This window comes from Mus musculus, chromosome X (genome assembly GCF_000001635.26).
Source record: "Mus musculus strain C57BL/6J chromosome X, GRCm38.p6 C57BL/6J".
NCBI classification, from domain to species: Eukaryota; Metazoa; Chordata; class Mammalia; order Rodentia; family Muridae; genus Mus; species Mus musculus.
In genome coordinates this window covers 83,116,963-83,136,092 of record NC_000086.7, presented here as the reverse complement: position 1 = coordinate 83,136,092, position 19,130 = coordinate 83,116,963, and the positions used below count along the sequence as shown (strand labels likewise).

General features: G+C 35.5%; 1 protein-coding gene across 10 annotated transcripts in view; it reads right to left on the bottom strand.

The window, feature by feature from the left end:
• Positions 1 to 19,130, bottom strand: part of Dmd (dystrophin, muscular dystrophy) — a 2,390,387-nt gene that overhangs the window by 2,068,958 nt on the left and 302,299 nt on the right. The window lies entirely within an intron of this gene.

The following is a 19,130-nucleotide window of genomic DNA, read 5'->3' as shown; positions in this document are numbered from 1 at the left end:
TTTTTAATTTATTTTTTATTAGGTTTTTTCCTCGTTTACATTTTCAATGCTATTCCAAAAGTCCCCCATACCCACCCACCCCCACTCCTCTACCCACCCACTCCCCCATTTTGGCCCTGGGATTCCCCTGTACTGGGGCATATAAAGTTTGCAAGTCCAATGGGCCTCTCTTTGCAGTGATGGCCGACTAGGCCATCTTTTGATACATATGCATCCCATAATCAGCTTCCAAACGCTGACACCATTGCATACACTAGCAAGATTTTGCTGACAGTGACACTATTAATGAGGCACATCCTGATTAGAATAGGTGTGGCCTTGTTGGAGGAAATGTGTCACTGCAGGGGTGGGCTTTGTGTGCTCCTAGTGCTTAAGCTATGTCCAGTATGCAAGAGACAATCTCTCCTGGCTGCCTTGAAATCAAGATGTAGGATTCCCAGGTTCTTATCCAGTACCATGTGTGCCTGCACACTGCTATGCTTCCTGCCATGATCATAATGGACTGAACCTCTGAACCTGTAAGCCTGCCCTAATTAAATGCTGTTCCTTATAAGAGTTGCCTTGGTCTTGGTGTCGCTTCACAGAATGAAACCCTAAGACTGTTATCTTTGTATTGTATTCTTTATCCAGATTATGAACTCAGGAAAACACTACACTTCAAACTATTCTGCAAAATAGAAACAGAAAGAACACTACTCAATTGATTCTATGAAGTCACACTTATGCTGTGTATTCTTCTGCGTATTGAGATGGAATGGTTTCTGTTTAATCAGGAACTTGTCACAATTTCCTTTCATAGAGGACATCATAAGAGATTTTTTTTCTACTTCTATCAATGTTTAATGTTCCAAATAGATTTTAAAAACTGGTTGAGTGCATATTACTTTTAGCTTCAGAAGATATCATGTATACTAAAGAGGCATTTAACAAATATAAATTATTCTGATGAATTAAAAAAGTCAATACTGAGGTGCATATTTTAAAATAAATTTTATTAGTTTAAGAAAAAGGAAAATATAAATACGTTGAGGGAGGGCTAATCTAAAAATGTCTAAAATTTCTCATGCCTCTTTGTGTCTAAATTCAGGAAAATGTAAATGCAAATGACATGCCTTGGCTTACAAATATAAACTCAAAGGGAGAAATTTCCACAGATTTATGCCAAAAGATTTGGTTGAGAAATAATTAAGAATTAACTTTATAAAAGCTACCATTATATAATTACTTGTTTTCCTAAGCTGAAAATTACTTGAGTCAAATTGACAGAAAAAGTCTATCTTCAGTATTAAAATATTTTCTTTAAATCTGATATTAGTTAATATTCAACAAACCAATGAATCTATAAATATGTCAAGCATTGATATTTCAAATACTATTTACTTAGGTCAAAAAGACTGTTATGAAAATGCCTCCAAATAAAAACATTTCTTATATAATTTTCAGTGGTAAATGGTCATACTTTCTCTTAATAACATAAAATAATGCAGAATTGCTTTTCCATGACAAATACATACATACACTAAAAGATGTCTACCTTTAAATCAAAAAGAATCTACAAGATGAGTTTTTTACTAATGTTCAAAAGATCAGATCACTGCTATCCTTTATGAGAAATTTTATTCTCCTTCATAAAATAACTTCCCTTTTTTAAATTATGTTATTCCCACAGGCTACTATACATATGTTCAATTTCAACATTATCCATATGGTATCACATAAATCATAAATATATAATGGGGAAGCCTTTCCTTTGCTGACAAATTTGAATAAACAAAAGTAGACTAATACTTTTCAAGCCTAACAGTTCCTATCTATCAATTCCATAACATTATTTTCAACTTAATAAAAGAAGAAATAGAATATTTTCAATGGAACATTTAAACTGGCTTGGCACAAAGGTTGAGACAAATATTTCTCAGGGGTATATAGGGATATCCCTAAAAGTAAATGAACTTATTTGCAATTCCAATTCCCTTTTACATTCAAATCCATGAATATTCTGTCAAACACTAGAGAGAAGATGGGTCTGTTATGCATTAAATATATTCTGCTCACAACAGAACTCATTATGTTTTGTGTGGCTACATTTATGTGGTTATGTTGGGAACTGGTGTTTAATGGGAGGTGCTTGAGGCAGAATGCAGAAATTACCCAAATGCATTAATGCTATCTGATAGGAGTATGTTCTTGCTCTCACAGGACTAGGGTAACAACTAAAGATAGTTATTAAGAAATTTTAATAAAAGTGAATGAATGAATTGATGAATGGGAAAAGAAAGAACAAATTATGAGTATAACTTTTCTTGGGAATATGTAAAGAAACTCTTATTCACACTAGAGAAAGATACAGTATTGATAGATCAAAGAAGAGGTTTTCTCCTATAGAGTTGGGTAATCAATAAGTTTTCTGGGTTTAATTACATGAACATTGGAGATTTAAAGGCAGCTGTCCCAGCAGGAAGTTGTCTAAACAATTTATGGCAGCTTTCTCACTAAAAGTCCCAACTGCATTGTAATAAGCTGTGCTACTGAAGAATCCCTAGCACGATTTATGGGTAGCCACACTACAGAAGAATTCCCATAAACAATCTCTTTACCTCTTTTGTAACCTCTAGAATTGAGAGGAGACTAACAGATCTAGTAAAAAGGGTTCAAAAGCCCAGGAAGCATTTGTGCCCTGTCTATGCGGGAATACTACTCTGCTATTAATACTTCATGACATTGATGATGAACATTGATTTACTGGGCAATGGTTATGTCCAAATCAGAAGAAACAGATATACAACAGTGATACAGAAAGGTTCTGAGTGCAATTTCTGAAAGTGCCTTCAAGCCCTTTGCATTTTGGCAAACCTGGGTCCCTCACAAGAAGCTGAACAAGTTCTGGCAACCTTCAGCAGGATGAGTTAAAATAAAATGTCCTTTGTATAAAAAAAATCTAATCCCAGAAATTTTGTTATGGCAATAGAAATATGTACTGATACAGAGTATTTGAAAGTACATAAGCACACACAAAGATGTTTTTAAAACATAGCAAATAACCTTCAAAATAAGCCATTTGAAGACAGTTTTTCCAAAGGCTTTTAGGTGAAAAAGAGTTCTGATTTATTTTCAATTAGTTTCAAATCTCAATATACAAAGCACTGAAGGCAGCATAGAAACCTTGACATTATGTGCAAAATGCTATGTATCTACTATATAAATAGCACTAAATGTGAGGTTCAACACACCAGCATCTTCAGTAAATGGCCTGTTTCAATTATCATTTTTCATACCAGAAAAATAAATCTGCAATGAATTACTTGCTAATGTTTTCCTCTGGCATAGTAGCACTTTAAATGTGATAAATATTATTATGATTCATTTTATTATAGCTACAAAATCCAGAATGATTATTAGTGTCTTATTGCACAATAATTGTTTTTATAACATTTAAATCAATTCATATGCTATTTGCTGTTTTTAACACAAGAAGATAAACTCTAAATGAATGAAACTAATATTATGAAAACTAAGTTAGAGAATGATCAAGGTCCATAGTGCTAATTTTGAGTAGATATCCATTTATATCATAACATATTTGCAAATTGTGCTATGAACAAATCAAAGTAGTAAAGGTTAAATATATCCACACAAATTCAAGGCAATCACAAGTTTAAATGCTCTATTTGAGCAACCCAGATTTCTATGCACATCATAACATATATGAAAGCTTACTAAAATTTTATTATGTACAATGTAAATGTCTCTGGAAATTAATAAAATTTTCACACAGTGCCTCTCATAATGTTGGATGATTTCATTGCTATACCAGGCCCCCTACTTTTACTAATTGATGGTATGTTTCATTTGTTTAAAAAAGTAACACAATAAAATATTTTTATGAAATTAAATTTATTTTCATTGCCTCATTAAAACTATATTAATATGGCACCATTAAGTATTTTAATACATGTATACTTTGTATGATATCTAAATAAAGATGACCATAACTACTGACTCAATTATTTGTCATTTCTTTATAGTAGAAACTTTCTGGCACTGTTGGATTGTTCAGAAGAGCTTTTCATACAATCATCACAACTGAGGAACAGAATTCAAGAGCCACTTAAATGCCAAGTATACATGATGGCTTATCTGCTATTCCAGTGCTGGGTGGTAGAGAAAGTGAATTCCTAGAGGAACCGGCATATTTAGACAAGCCATGTAAATGAGCTCTGGTTTTAACTGAGAGGCCTTACTTGAATGGCAAAGATAGAGAATGATTGAAGAAAACTCTAGATTTCAACTTCTGGACTCCATGTGAACATGCACATTCATACAAATATGTCCCCACATGCAAAGATATAAAACAGAAACTTTGACAATATTTCCTTCTAGCTTTCAGAATTGTAAAGTAATGATAGACGTCCTTATATAAAACAGTGCTTTAAGTCATCATGCTCATATTGACCTATAGCTTAGTACACAATGATCAAGGTTCCTTGCCTCTGTTTCATCCCATAATCTTCCTACTTATGTAGCTACAATTTGAGTATTATGGCAGTTATTAAACATGACAATATTGTTTTCCTACTCACCATGCTCAATTTTCTAGAACTAGAGAGCTTGGAGTAAAGGGTGTAGGAATTTCTATTCTTTTCTTTCACAGATACACAGCTGTTCTGGATTTTGCTATGTAGATTACAGTAAAGTTGAATTATTGGTATTTAAGCCTCTATCTCCTGAGTGTTGCCATTATAGTCATGATGCCAATACCAAAAAAACCTCTGAATGGCAGCATTATAAACTCAATGGCAGATATTGTCTATTTTAATGATTAATACAGGATAAGTAAAAGAAGATGTATAATCTTTGCATTTATGTGAAATGCTTTGACTAATAATGAAGTAGAACAAGTTTTATTCAATCATGCAAACACATTTATTCTGCTTCTTTCTATTTTGTCCAAAATACTTATATTATCCATTTATGTATCTGTATAAAGTTAAATAGTTTAGAAACAAGTAGACTGAGAGAATGCATGAGAGTACTTAAACATTTAATTTATCAATGCCATTTGATTGTCTGACAAAAATAATCTTTTCTATTGCAATTACTACACAGAAACATTTTTCCAGCTTCATGCAATTGATAGACTTCTCTTCAGATTCCTATAACAATGAAATGTAAGCTAACACTGGCTAGCACACATTAAGCTACTAAATCTCAGTTAATTAAAGAAGATATTTTAAAAGTCATTATCTTAGTTAGGGTTAGTATTACTGTGATAAGCACCATGACCAAAAGCAAGTAGAGCAGAAAAGGATTTATTTGGCTTATGCTTCAACATCACTGTTCATCACTGAAGGAAATCAGGATAGTAACTCAAACAGTACAGACATCTGAAAGTAGGAGCTGATTTAGAAGCCATGCAGGGGTGCTCCTTATTGGCTTACTCCTTATGCCTTGCTCAGCCTGCTTTTTTTATAGAACCCAAGACTACAATGGGATGAGCCCCAAAATGTCAATCACTTATCGGACAAAATGGCAAACAACAGATTGGGAAAAGATCTCTACCAATCCTACATCCAGGAGGGCTAATGTCTAATATATACAAAGAACTCAAGAAGTTAGACTCCAGAGAATCAAATAACCCTACTAAAATTGGGGTACAGAGCTAAACAAAGAATTCTCAACTGAGGAATATGGAATGGCTGAAAAGCACCTAAAAAAAAGTTCATCATCCTTAGTCATCAAGGAAATGCAAATCAAAAGAACCATGAGATTCCACCTCACACCAGACAGAATGCCAAAGATGAAAAACTCATATGAAAGAAGATGCTGGTGAGGATGTGGAGAAAGAGGAATACTCTTCCATTTTTGGTGGGATTGCAAGCTGGTACAACCACTCTGGAAATCAATCTGGCTGTTCCTCAGAAAAATTGAACATAGTATTACCTGAGGACCCAGCTACACCACTCCTGGGCATATTTCCAAAATATGCTCCAACATACAACAAGGACACATGCTGCACTACATTCATAGTAGCCTTATTTATAATAGGCAGAACCTGGAAAGAACCCAGATGTCCTTCAATAGAGGAATGAATATGGAAAATGTGATACATTTACATAATGAAGTACTGCTCAGCTATTAAAAACAATGAATTCATGAAATTCTTAGGCAAATGGATGGATCTGGAGGATATCATCCTGAGTGAGGTAACCCAGTCACAAAAGCACACACATGTATGCACTCACTGAGAAGTGGAAATTAGCCCAGAAGATCAGAATAGCCAATTCACAGATCACATGAAGCTCCAAAAGAAGAAAGGCCAAAGTGTGGATGTGTACTGGCTAGTTTTGTGTCAACTTGACACAGCTGGAGTTATCACAGAGAAAGGAGCTACAGTTGAGGAAATGCCTCCATGAGATACAACTGTAAGGCATTTTCTCAATTAGTGATCAAGGGGGAAAGGCCCCTTGTGGGTAGATCCATCTCTGGGCTGGTAGTCTGGGCTGGGTTCTGTAAGAAAGCAAGCTGAGCAAGCCAGGGGAAGCAAGCCAGTAAAGAACATCACTCCATGGCTCTGCATCAGCTCCTGCTTCCTGACCTGCTTGAGTTCCAGTCCTGACTTCCTTGGTGACGAACAGCAATGTGGAAGTGTAAGCCAAATAAACCCTTTCCTCCCCAATTTGCTTCTTGGTCCTGATGTTTGTGCAGGAATAGAAACCCTGACTAAGACAGGGTGCTTTGGACTTTCTTACAAAAGGGAACAAAATACTCATGGAAGCAAATATAGAGAAAAAGTGTGGAGAAGAGACTGCAGGAAAGGCATCCAAAAACTGCCCCACCTGGTGATCCATCCTATACACAGTCACCAAACCCAGATACTACTGTGGGTGCCAAAAAGTGCATTCTGACAGAAGCCTGACACACCTATCTCCTCACAGGCTCTGCCAGAGCCTGACAAATACAGAGGCAGATGCTCACAGTCAATCATTGAACTGAGCACGGAGTCCCCAATGTGGTCCCCAATGGAGGAGTTAGAGAAAGGACTGAAGGAGCTGAAGGGATTTGCAACCCCATAGAAAGAACAATAATATCAACCAACCAGACCCCCCAGAGCTCCCAGGGACTAAACTACCAACCAAGGAGTACACATGGAGGAACCCATGGCTCCAGTAGCATATGTAGCAGAGAATGGCCTTGTTGGGTATCAATGGGAGGAGAGGCCTTGGCCCTGTGAATGCTCGATGCCCCAGTGTAGGGGAATTGGAGGGCAGGGAAGAGGGAGTGGGTGGGTGGGGGAACACTCATATAGAAACAGCACAAGGGGGGTAGGATAGGGGGCTTTAGGGGGGAGCTGAGAAAATGGATAACATTTGAAATGTAAATAAAGAAAATATCCAATAAGAAAAAAAAAAAGTAAATGCTCTATAGGCTTTCTTTCAGCTCAGTCTTATGGGGACACTCTCCCAATATAGGTTTCTTACACTCAGATGACTACAACTTATATCAAGTTGACATAAAACTAGGCAGCACAGTGGTCATATCCCATTTTCATTCATAATCTTATGTTGTTATTATGCTAAAACTTTATACTTTTTACAAGTTTGACTCTATACTTTCTAGCATTCTATTGTATGCCTGCAGTTACTCTAAGATTTACACACATGTATACAATGAGTATGAAACTCATTATGTATACTATTTTTCTATTTCAACAAGATGAGTATTATTATAGATACATTATCTTAAATAAAACTGTGAAATTATCAGCAAAGCAAATGAAAACCCCATAATGGAAAATATGTCATTGACAAGTGATTATACATTGTTCAGTCATTTCAACTAGAAAATATTTTCTCATTTTCTCTTAAGAGTTTTATAACTAACTTCTTTTTACTCATAAAAATATTCCTAAGCATATTAATATAACAGGCAATGAAGAAAATCTCTCCTAGAAAAATGTTCTTGAAAACTATTCCCTGGGGAGGTCAAGGAGTGAAGAACTGTAACTTCATAAATTGGTAAAAGTGATCAATATTTTATTTTTATTCTCTCCATGGGAAAATTTCATGTAAAATTATCTTTCAACCATGACATAAAACATGGACATCTTCTCACAATTAACCATTTCTGGTAGTCATTTTTATTTAATATATCTAGCATTTTATATCTTCTTAGATTAGTGCATCAACCTTTCACCTGTTATTAACTTTTATATTCTTGAAACCCTCAGGAATATGAATGTGGGATGCATTCAATTGTAATATTCATGATTCACAAGAGATTTTACAACAGAGAGTGTTATTAGGAGGCAAACTGAGAAAGCATTAAGTGTGGAGACCTAGCTTTCATCCCCACTGAAAGATATATTAGAACAGTGCCCTTAAAATAACTCGCCTTTCTTGTTTTCATTTGAGATGAGGATATTAATTACTCTTTATATCCTATAATCACTGCTATAAAGAAAGTATTCATTGAGTTATTTCTATGACAGTTATATACATACATATATACAAATACACACATACACACACATATATGTCTATGTGTGTGTATGGCCATCACTACAGGGTCAGTCTTCATCTAATTTCACAGCCTTGGAGAAATATAAATAAGCATTTTCAAAAGTAAATATATGTATTTCCAGAAAAGCATCACAGGATCTTAGAGAAATCGTTATACAGCTACTTGGGTGTTAAGCAAATAATTTTAGAGTATATAATAGTTAAATTGAGTCTAACAAAATATGTAAAAACAAGAAAAAATATTGGGGTGGAAAGGATGAGTTTTGATGAATAGGAAGCAAGTAACAGAACACTGAGAAATAAAGAGTGCCTTCACTTCATTCTATGTGATTTATTTGTTGACTAACTCTAACACTCAAACAAGACATTCGAACAGACTGTTACAAAAGGGTGTGATAAAGTGGTAAAGAAAGATCGCTATATGGCTTGGCCTCTTGTCTGCTACTAGATAAAGTAATTTAAGTGTTAGCCCTGTGGTCATTTGAGAATGTTCTCCATAGGCTTATAGATTTGAATGCTTAGTCATCATGAAGTGGCATTATTTGAAAGAATTAGGAGGTGTGGCCTTGTTGGAGGAAATGTGTTAGTAGGGGTGTAGTTTTAGACTTCAAAAGTCAAAAGCCAGTCCCATTGGCTGTCTTCCTGCTGCCTGGGCATCCAGATTCAGAACGTCAGCTACATCTCAAGCAGCATGTCTGCCTGCATGTCTTCATGCTCCCAGATATGATGATAATGGACTAAATCTCTAAGCAAGCCACTTCAATGATTTTCTTTACAAAAGTTGCTATGGCTATCTTCACAGCAATAGAAGTTGATACCAGGGAGTAGAGTACTGCTGTGACAGGCCTGATAACTAGGCTTGTTGCTGGAATGTCGACTTTGGGATTTTGGATTATGAAAGCAGATTGACGCTTTAAGTAGGGCTTCTTAATGGGTCACACTAGAAAGAACATTAAAAACAGTGGTGTTGAGAGCAATGTATATTATGATGGCCTGGCTCAAAAGGTTTTACAGAAGAAATATATTACTAGGTAGCCTACAGACCTTTATTGTGATAGTTGAGCAAAAATAAAAAATTGACTACTTTCTGTCCTTGTCCAAAAATAATCTGCCTGAGGGTAAACTAAAGAAATGTGCATTAATGGCACTGGCAGAGGAACTTGCAGGAGAGCCTGGTATTGGCTGCCTCATGTAGTTATTATGAGCCACTCATATGCAGATATAGAATGCAAAGGAGTAAACCAAGCAATGGGAAGTACAAATTGTAGTTTAAGAAGAAAAGAACCACTGGGAAGTGTAATGAATTTAAGCCCAGTGCTTGAGGAGATAAAGTTTTAAAAGAAAAGCCTGACACTAAATTGAATAAAGAACATAGTAGCACCCAGGCAAGATCCCACCCAGCTACATTCCTCACTTGTGAAAAAAAAAATTAACAAAAACTTAAGTAGTGAAGGAAACTGTCAAAAACAAAATGTGGCTAAAAAATATATTTGTATGAGCAGGCCAAATTCCAGCCCCAGAAAGCAATAGAACTTGTCAGCTCTGGCCAGGTGGTTCTGGCTTTAAAGTCAGGATAAGAAAAAAAAAATGATTGTGGTATCTATCTCCCTCCATGGTTAAGCAAAAGAGCTGATTCCAGCTTCCTGTCAGGGATGTCCCTGAATGGCTTCTGTATGAGAAGCCACTGTATGACGCTATAAAAGTGAACCTTGAAATGCCACCCCAAGATGTTAGAGATGACAGTCATGTAATATCTTCCGAGGAGAACTGCTAATAGGGAGTAGAACCAGGGAGGAGAGAGAGAGAGAGAGAGAGAGAGAGAGAGAGAGAGAGAGAAGAGAGAAGAGAGAAGAGAGAAGAGAGAAGAGAGAAGAGAGAAGAGAGAAGAGAGAAGAGAGAAGAGAGAGAGTGTGTGTTGCAGTCAACAAAACTGAAAAGTAGTTGGATATCAAAAATGATTTTAGTTAGAAATTTCTTCTATTTTTTATGTACTTAGAGTTCTTTGAGGTATAGAGTTTTAAATGGCAGGATTTTACAGTGTTTACATGAAAGTGCATTTTATATGTGTTCTATATATGTAAATTAGTATTTTCAACTGGAAAATGTTGGCTGGTGCAAAAGGCCTGGCCTTTTTTCTGGTTCCCATGATGTTGCCTACACTGCTAGACTACAGTTTTGCTTTGTATCATGAGGCCAAGAAATTCCATGTTGTTTGTAAAAAGAATAATTGAAAAAGCAATAAACATTTATTGAACAAAAGAAAAAAAAGTGATTTCACATTGGACGTCAAGATGCAGAATTTGGACTTTGTCCTGCTGGTTTCTGGTCTCATCTTGATCTATAATTTCCTTACTATTCTCCTGTTCCTCATGTTTGGAATAGTAATGTCTATTCTGTGCCACTCTATATTGGAATTATGTTATCTGATTTTGATTTTACATAAGTTACAGATAAGGGATTGCCTTGAGTCTCAGAAAAGACTTTGACCTTTGAACTTTTGAGTCGTGTTAACTGTTATAGACTATGGGGACTTTTAATGTTAGACTAAATGTATTTTGCATTGTTTGGCTATAAGCCCATTGGAGCCATGGAGTAGAACATGGTCATTTGGATGAGAATGGCCTTCACAGGCTCGTAGATTTGAATGATTAGTCACCAGGGATTATCACTATTTGGAAGGATGAGGATGTATAGGCTAGGTATGGGTCTACTGGGGTAAGCGTTCACTCAGGGTAGGCTTTAAGGGTTTAGAAGCCCAATCCAGGCCTAGTAGCTCTCTTGTTCTGCCCTTTGAGGATCGGGATATAGAACTCTCATCTACTGTTCTAGTACTGTATCTTCATACATGCTGTCATGTTTCCGGCCACGATAACATTTGACTAAAACTCTAAATCTCTTCACAAGCTCCAATGAAATGTTTTCCTTTACAAGAGCTGCCATGGTCGAGATGTCTTGTCATAATAATAGAATTATGACTAAGATAGTCACTAAAATCACAGAGAAAATGAACAGTTCTTAGAACAAGATTATCCCCACTATGTAAAGCAATGAGATATAATCTGTGTACCAAGAAAAATTCTGAGTGTCCATGTGCTCTGTTACTCATTTTAAATGTGTTTGGAACATTTTAATTGCTTAATGTTACATAGACTAAACAGCTTCTTTCTAATATTATTATACATGTGATACATTGTGATCTATCTCCTATTACCTTCTCTTGTGTCTTCCTCCTACTGATACACATTTTTCTATTTAATTTGTTTTTGCTGGAGAATAAATTATTTGCATGTTTGTTGGTTAACACATTAATTAAAAATCCTCATCATTTATGTGAAACAATATAAAAGTTAGGCATAAGAGGGACTATTAAAAAATAACAGTTCAGAAACATGCATAGTGAAGAAAAACAAAGAGGTGTGATTTTATTTCATTCAAAAAGGAATATGAAAAGCTATTAATGTTACAAAGTATTCTATACTTTTACTAAAGATGAAGGGGAAATAAAGAGATAAGAACTATAGGAAATAATGCTAAGTATTAGATAAGAAGTATGTAATATTTGAAATCAGTATAATAGAAGGCTCTAAACTCGGGACATATTTAGAAAATGGATTTGCCATGTTATTAATCCTACAAAATAGCAATGTCAAGTCAAAGAGGTTAGAATGAAAAATGGTATAAAAAACACTTTCCATTAAACCTGAGTAATAGCCTTTGATCTTAGGATTTTAGTTTTCCAGGGCATAATGTGACATTGGTGGTCAGTTTATAATGAGGAGGCCTAAAATAATTAAGCGAGCACACAAAGAACAGAAAAAAACTGCCAGTGTCAAAGAGGTCCCTCATTTGCCATTCATGCTGCAATCAATGCAATGCATTTTTTCACTTATCATTACCCTACAAGAGTTGTTCATAATAGCATTATATCCCTTCTCATTTCCAAGACAGTAGCCGTCCAGATCAGAACTACATTTCTAACATTTAGCATATAATATAATATTTCACAGGTGATACTGAATACAGTAAAGTCCATATTCACTTTTCATGTCTCTTCTCATTTTTCTCTTCAGCAGATATTAATTTTATTAACCTGTGCTAAACAGTATAATTGTCCTCTCCAAAAGATGCCCGCTTTCTAATCCTTAACATCTGTGAATCAATTGTGTTACATGACAAGAGGGAATTTTGGTGATGGATGGAATTAGACTTGCTAATCAACCAACTTTTTATAGGAAGATTATTCTGAATTATCCTGTGAAGCCCATATAACCACAAGGATCGTTAAAAAGAAAACTACTCAGCCCAACAACCTGGACCAGGAATAGCAGCATGGGAAGAACATGGCTGGGTTCTGCGTGTTTCGAAGATGTAGAAGGAACTCTGAGATTAGAAATGTGAGCAACATCTAGAAACTAGAAGAAAGAAGATTCTACTTCAGAATATCTACAGCACACCTTGATCTCAGTTCACACAGACCCAGTTTGGATTTCTGACCTATGGATCCACTTGCTAATGAATTAATCTAGTTTTAAAGTGTGAACATTTTAAAATAGAATGAAATTTTAAAATAGAAAATAGAAAGGTATACATATGTACATATAGTTATGCAATAAAAACGTCTCCTGATTTTAAACTATACAGGGTTCTGTTATAATCACATATTAGAATAATGACTTGAAAAGTTCAGTTTCATTCTTTTTGTTAAAGGTCATTCGCATTCATTTTATTTTATGAATGGAATTTGGAAACAGTTTCAATGGATTTCAAATTTTACTAAACAATGTTCTTTGGTATCTACTGAATAATGTATTCTTCAGATACTGCAACATAACTACATAACATATTCAGGTTTAAATATTATATTTGGGAATTAGCTAATAGGCTAATACCAAAGTATATAAAGAGCTCAAGAAACTAGTCATCAACAAACCAAATAATTAATTTTAAAATGGGGTACAAATCTAAACAGAATTCTTAATTGAGAAATCTCAATTGAAGGAGAAACACTTAAAGAAATGTTCAACATCCTTAGATATCCAGGAAATGTCAATCAAAACTGCTTCGAGGTTACACCTTATACCTCTCAGAACGGTTATCGTGAATAATACAAGTGACAGCTTATGCTGGTGAGGATGTGGAACAGGAGGATCACTCCTCCATTGCAGGTGGGAGAGCAAACATATACGGGCACTATGGAAATCAATATGGCAGTTCCTCTGAAAACTGGCAATCAATCTACTTCAAGATCCACCTATACACTCTTGGGCATACACCCAAAAGATGTTCCATTCTACAAGGATATTTGCTGAACTATGTTAATAGTGAACTAGGTCATATTACCCAGGAACTGGGATCAATATAGTTGTCCTTTAACTAAAGAATTTATAAGGAAAATGTCGTGCATTTACGCAGTGGAGTATTACTTAGCTGAAAAAGGAATAATATCACAAAATTTATAGGCAAATGAATGGAACTAGAAAAAAAGAAAGCCCTCCTGAGTGAGGTAAAGCAGACCCAGAAAGACAAACATGGTGTGTGTACTCACTTATAAGTGGATGTTAACTGCTACTTAAATAATAATTGTGTTGCAATTAAAAGACACAGAGAGGCTAAGTAACAATGAGAGCTCTGGTGGGGGGGTGCATGGATCTCCCTGGGAAGAGGAAATAAAATGGATTATGTGGGTGGACTGGGGAGATGGAAGGAAGGGATGAGGAATAAGAGAAATTATGTAGAGGAGAGAGAGTATGGAAGAAACAAGTAGAGCTGGAAGATACTTGATACTGGAGGATATTTGGGGAGAGATTTAAACACATAGTGCAGTAGATGAAACTCTCTGGAAACTATAAGGTTAATCCTTACAGGGACACCTAGTAATAGAGAATAAAAAGCTTGAACAGTCCATCTTCTGAAACCAGGCAAGGCTTCTAGTGGTGGGACTGGGACAACAACTCAGCCACAAAATCTTCAACCTACAATCGGTCCTATCTACACAGTATGTTGAGGCTACGGTGGCACAGAACACATGGGAGTAGCCAACCAATGGCTGGTCTAACTTGAGGCCCATGCCACAAAAGGGAGCCCATGCCTGACACTGCCTGGATGACTGAGTCTAGAGAGCCCAGAAACATAGGGTAGAACCAAACAAATTGGAAAAAAAATATTTCTAATGATGTTCAGCTATACTGACAGATCAGTGCTTAGCCCAGTTCTCATCAGAGAGGCTTCCTCAAGCAGCTGATGGGAGTGGATACAGAGACCCACAGCCAAACATCAGGGAAAGAGAGAGAGAGAGAGAGAGAGAGAGAGAGAGAGAGAGAGAGAGAGAGAGAGATCTCAGCTATCCATCAGGCCCCTCTTCTTGGATCTCAGAGAACCCCAAGGAAGAGCAAGAGGAGGGTTTTGGGACCCAGAGGGTCAAGGAAACTTGGAGAGCATGACCTGTGGAATAAACTGAACAATGCGCATGGGGCCTCACAGAGAGTGAAGCAGCAGTCATAGAGTCTGCATGTTTCTCAGCTAGGTCCTCTGCATATAGGTTATTGTTGTTGTCCGGGTGTTTTTGTGGGACTCCTGGCAGTGGCAATGTGGGAGCCTCTATCTCTTTTGCCTGCTCTTGGGATGTGTTTCCTTCCTCAGGCTTGATATGAAGGTATGTGCCTGATCTTATTGGCTCTATTTCATGGCATATTTGACTGATGTTCCTGGGAGACCTGCTCTTTCCTTAGGGGGAGTTGGGAAAAGAGAGTGAATCTGGAAGAGAGGACAGGTGGAGGGAACTGGGAAGAACAGAATCAGGCAAAGCTGCTGCCAGGATATATTGTCTGAGAGAATATTGAAATAATGAATCCTCTAATAGTATTATCTATGTTGCTTTGAGTCCGTATACCAGCCTTATCCACATGAACTATAGACTATGTCATATGACCTGCATACAACCCAGATGACAACAACTTTCTAAGTATAAACACAGCTGGTCTATAACTTTTGCTATTAAAGTATATTTTAAATTGGAGGGATTTTTCATTTACTCTTTGCTTCCTGGTGTAATTCATAAGTCAACACTACTATTATAAATATATAATTGAGTTTGTCTAATTTACTTATTACATGTGCTTTATAAACAAAATTTTAATTGTCTACACATACACAAATATATATATACATATATACATATATATATATATATATACTCCTAGATCCTTATTCTTTTCATTTATATATTCCAAATCATTCAAACCTTCTCTAAATGTAACCACACCAAAAATGGAGAACAGTAATGTTTTTTTTCTTAACTCTTAACTCCTGCCATTTAATATAATATGTGCAAGAACAAATATGTCCATATCAAGGGTTTATTTAATGAATCAAATACTTATTCAATGAGGCAATTGAATCATATTATCTGTGAAGTTCCAGGCTTCCTTCCCATTGTATCCATTCTGCTACAGTTACTTATATAACTTCCCTTTTCATTTTCAGTGCACTTCCTTTAATACTAAGTAGCCATGATTTGTGAAACTGTTACCTTCCGAAATATGATCTTGTGACTAAAGAATTTCTACTCTCATTCCTATTAAGCAGAAAAACGTAAAATCATGAATATGTCTTGTAAACAATTTGTCTTGAATTTTCTGGGAGAATTATAGTATTTGATATGCCAAAACTATTGTTCATTTTGCATTTTATGACTGTCTAGTCTCCTAATACAATGTAAAAAGCTATAAATTGTATTCCTAACTCTTTGACTCCACACTTGTTCCTTTTTTTCCCCTCTCATGTAGGTCAGTTTTTTGGTTTTGGTTTTTTTTTTTTTTTTTTTTTTATAGAGAATTGATAGACCCAGAAAACAAAGTGAATAGCTAAGTCAGATCATGTTGATAAATATTTCTGCTCACCTCCTGCTTCTGAATCATAAAAGTTGTATTGACAAATTGAAGCACTGGAGAGAGTCTTTAATCACAATTTCTTGTCCATAACATCACTATATAGATATAGATGTAATTTGGTACAAGAATCACAGAAAATTTACACATAATTACAGAAATTTTTATGAAACAAGACATAAAAATAGTAAGGTCACAGTGTCACACTCAAGTAGAAAATGGATTAGTAGTCTAAAGATATGAGAAAAAATACTAAATTGGGAAAAATTGCCCTGCAGTAGATGATATAAGAGTTTGTTCTTGTTTCTTTAAAATCCAGTGCACAAGATCCAATGTGAACTAGGGAGCCCAGCTTCAAATTCCTGAGAATGGCAACTTCTTTGATTGCACATTGACCTTAACTTTTCTGGATCTCATTTTTTTTTCTATTTGCATCATGGTAATCATAACAGTCATACAGAATTATGAAAAATGAATGTGTCACACTGGTTTTGAACATTAATACTAAAGTTTCTAGGGGAGGAAAATGAAGACAGAGACCTTAAAATGTTCACTTTCAGATATATCATAAATTCCCATTGTCTTTTATAAACTTAATTAGTTTCTAAGAGTCAAGAAAACATATAGATGGCAGCTACATTAATGAATTTGGTACTTTCATTTTGCATCATTTATACATATGCAACAATTAAATCTTCCTGACTGAAAGAATGAAAGACAATATGATCGACAGTATGATGTAGTTTAAATTACACAACCTTAGAAGGGAAAGCCCATGAGGCCTCAACTATATACAATGAACTCTAACAACTAAATAATGCACAGGCCTGGAGAAATTGTCTTCTTTGGCACACAGATTGCTTATTCAATTTTTCTGTGGTATAAATGTTTATTGGATTGAAAGTTCATTCATCATAAATAAAGAAAATAACCAGCAACTTGTACACAACATCCATTTATCAATGGTAAGTTCATGATATGCTTTAGAATCATAACTGGTCATCTAACATAGGTACCTCTTGGCTTTATTAAAGAAGGATAAATACACACACACACACAAAGAAAACCATAGGATTTGTCATATGCAGTACTGAATACCTCTAATCTCAATACCTGAGAGACAGAGGCAGGAGGATTATGACATCTTTGAAGTCATAGCAGGGCAGGCTTGGTCACATAGTAATACTCTGTCTCAACAAAATAATAGAGAACAAAACAAGAAAAACACATAGGACCCATTTAGTCAGCTACCACTATGGAGTAGGAGTCAAGAAACAGTCATGAGTAATGCTTTGTGTCTCCTCTCCCTGTATTCACTTCGAAATGTAATGAAATTTTCTCACCACCACCATTCACACCTCTTTTTTTTTTTTTTTTTTTTGCACTGGGCTTTCTCTAGTCTTAGGCAAGTTTAGTAAAATAGTTTTCAGTGCAACTCAGAAATGATAAAAATTTATTTCTTGCAGGAACTACTCTCAGTAAGAAACAGAAATCTATAAATACAAAGCCCCAATGCAACAGGTGTTAGTAGGATACTGAACCCCAGAATAACTGAAAGAGAAGTTTTCTTGTTTGTTTTCCCTCCCCTGACTAATTTTCTCTATTTCTTCCTTATCCTTTGGGAACTGTGTCCCAAAAGACTAGTTAAGCCACTATTTGTTTCATTAAACTTTCTTTTTATTTATTTTTTAACAGAGGATCTACCTATATAGTCCTAATGCTGAGATTATAGGCTTTACAGGCTCACAAGGAGTATACCATCTGTCCCGGTTTTCTAATGGGTTTTAAATAATCCAAATTAAACCCACATGAGTACTAGACCTTAATTATGTACTAGAAATGAAGCCTCAACCTAATTTCTTTAGCAACATCAAACTTCTGAATCATCAAAGTAATTCTCCTTTTGGTTTGGTTTGGTTTGGTTTGGTATTCTTTATAAAGCAGCAGTGTAGTAGGAAGGAAAGATTACTTGTGAGTTAAGTATACGTGCAGATTGCTACTCTTAACTATGTATGTATTTTCACATGAAGCTTGTAAGCAACTTGATAGACTGCATTATTTTCTCATAATATTTCTTCCCTACCTTCTTTCGTCTAGCCTACCTGTGGGTGGACCTCCTGATTCACTGAAGTGTTCTTAGTCATGTGACTGCCTTCTGTATATTCAGCATGATAGTATGTCTGTTTTGAGGAAGGACTTTTTACAGACAGGATCTTTGTAAGCAGTCTGATCTAATCCTATACTCTCTGTGCAATGCAGGCTGGAACTTGCAGTTCTATGTCTGTGCATCAGCTGCCAGAGGGCTAGAATATTAGGCATGTACCACCGCAGCTGGCTCTGAGCCAAAGCTTAAGAATAATGAAGACTTTTTATTCCTTCTGGCTCTTTCTATTTTGAGCAGTGGGAGATTAAAGTTCAAGTAGGCTCTTTTCTGAAATGAAGACACATAGAGTTGAAATAGGCAAAAAGAATCATACAGTTAGATATTCATCTAAACATAATAAAAAAAAGAATTTTTAAAGAGCAACCTGATTAACATAGCAGATAAATAGGAAATATTTCTACATCAATCAAAGCAAATAAAGAAGACTGTGCATTTCCTTTTGGAAAGGGAGAATCATATTTCATTACTTAATTTAAAATAAACGAATGATGCTGTGGGTACTCTATTTGAAATTTCCTAAAAACTACCATCTTTGAATGTGTATATTATAGCCTACCTTGA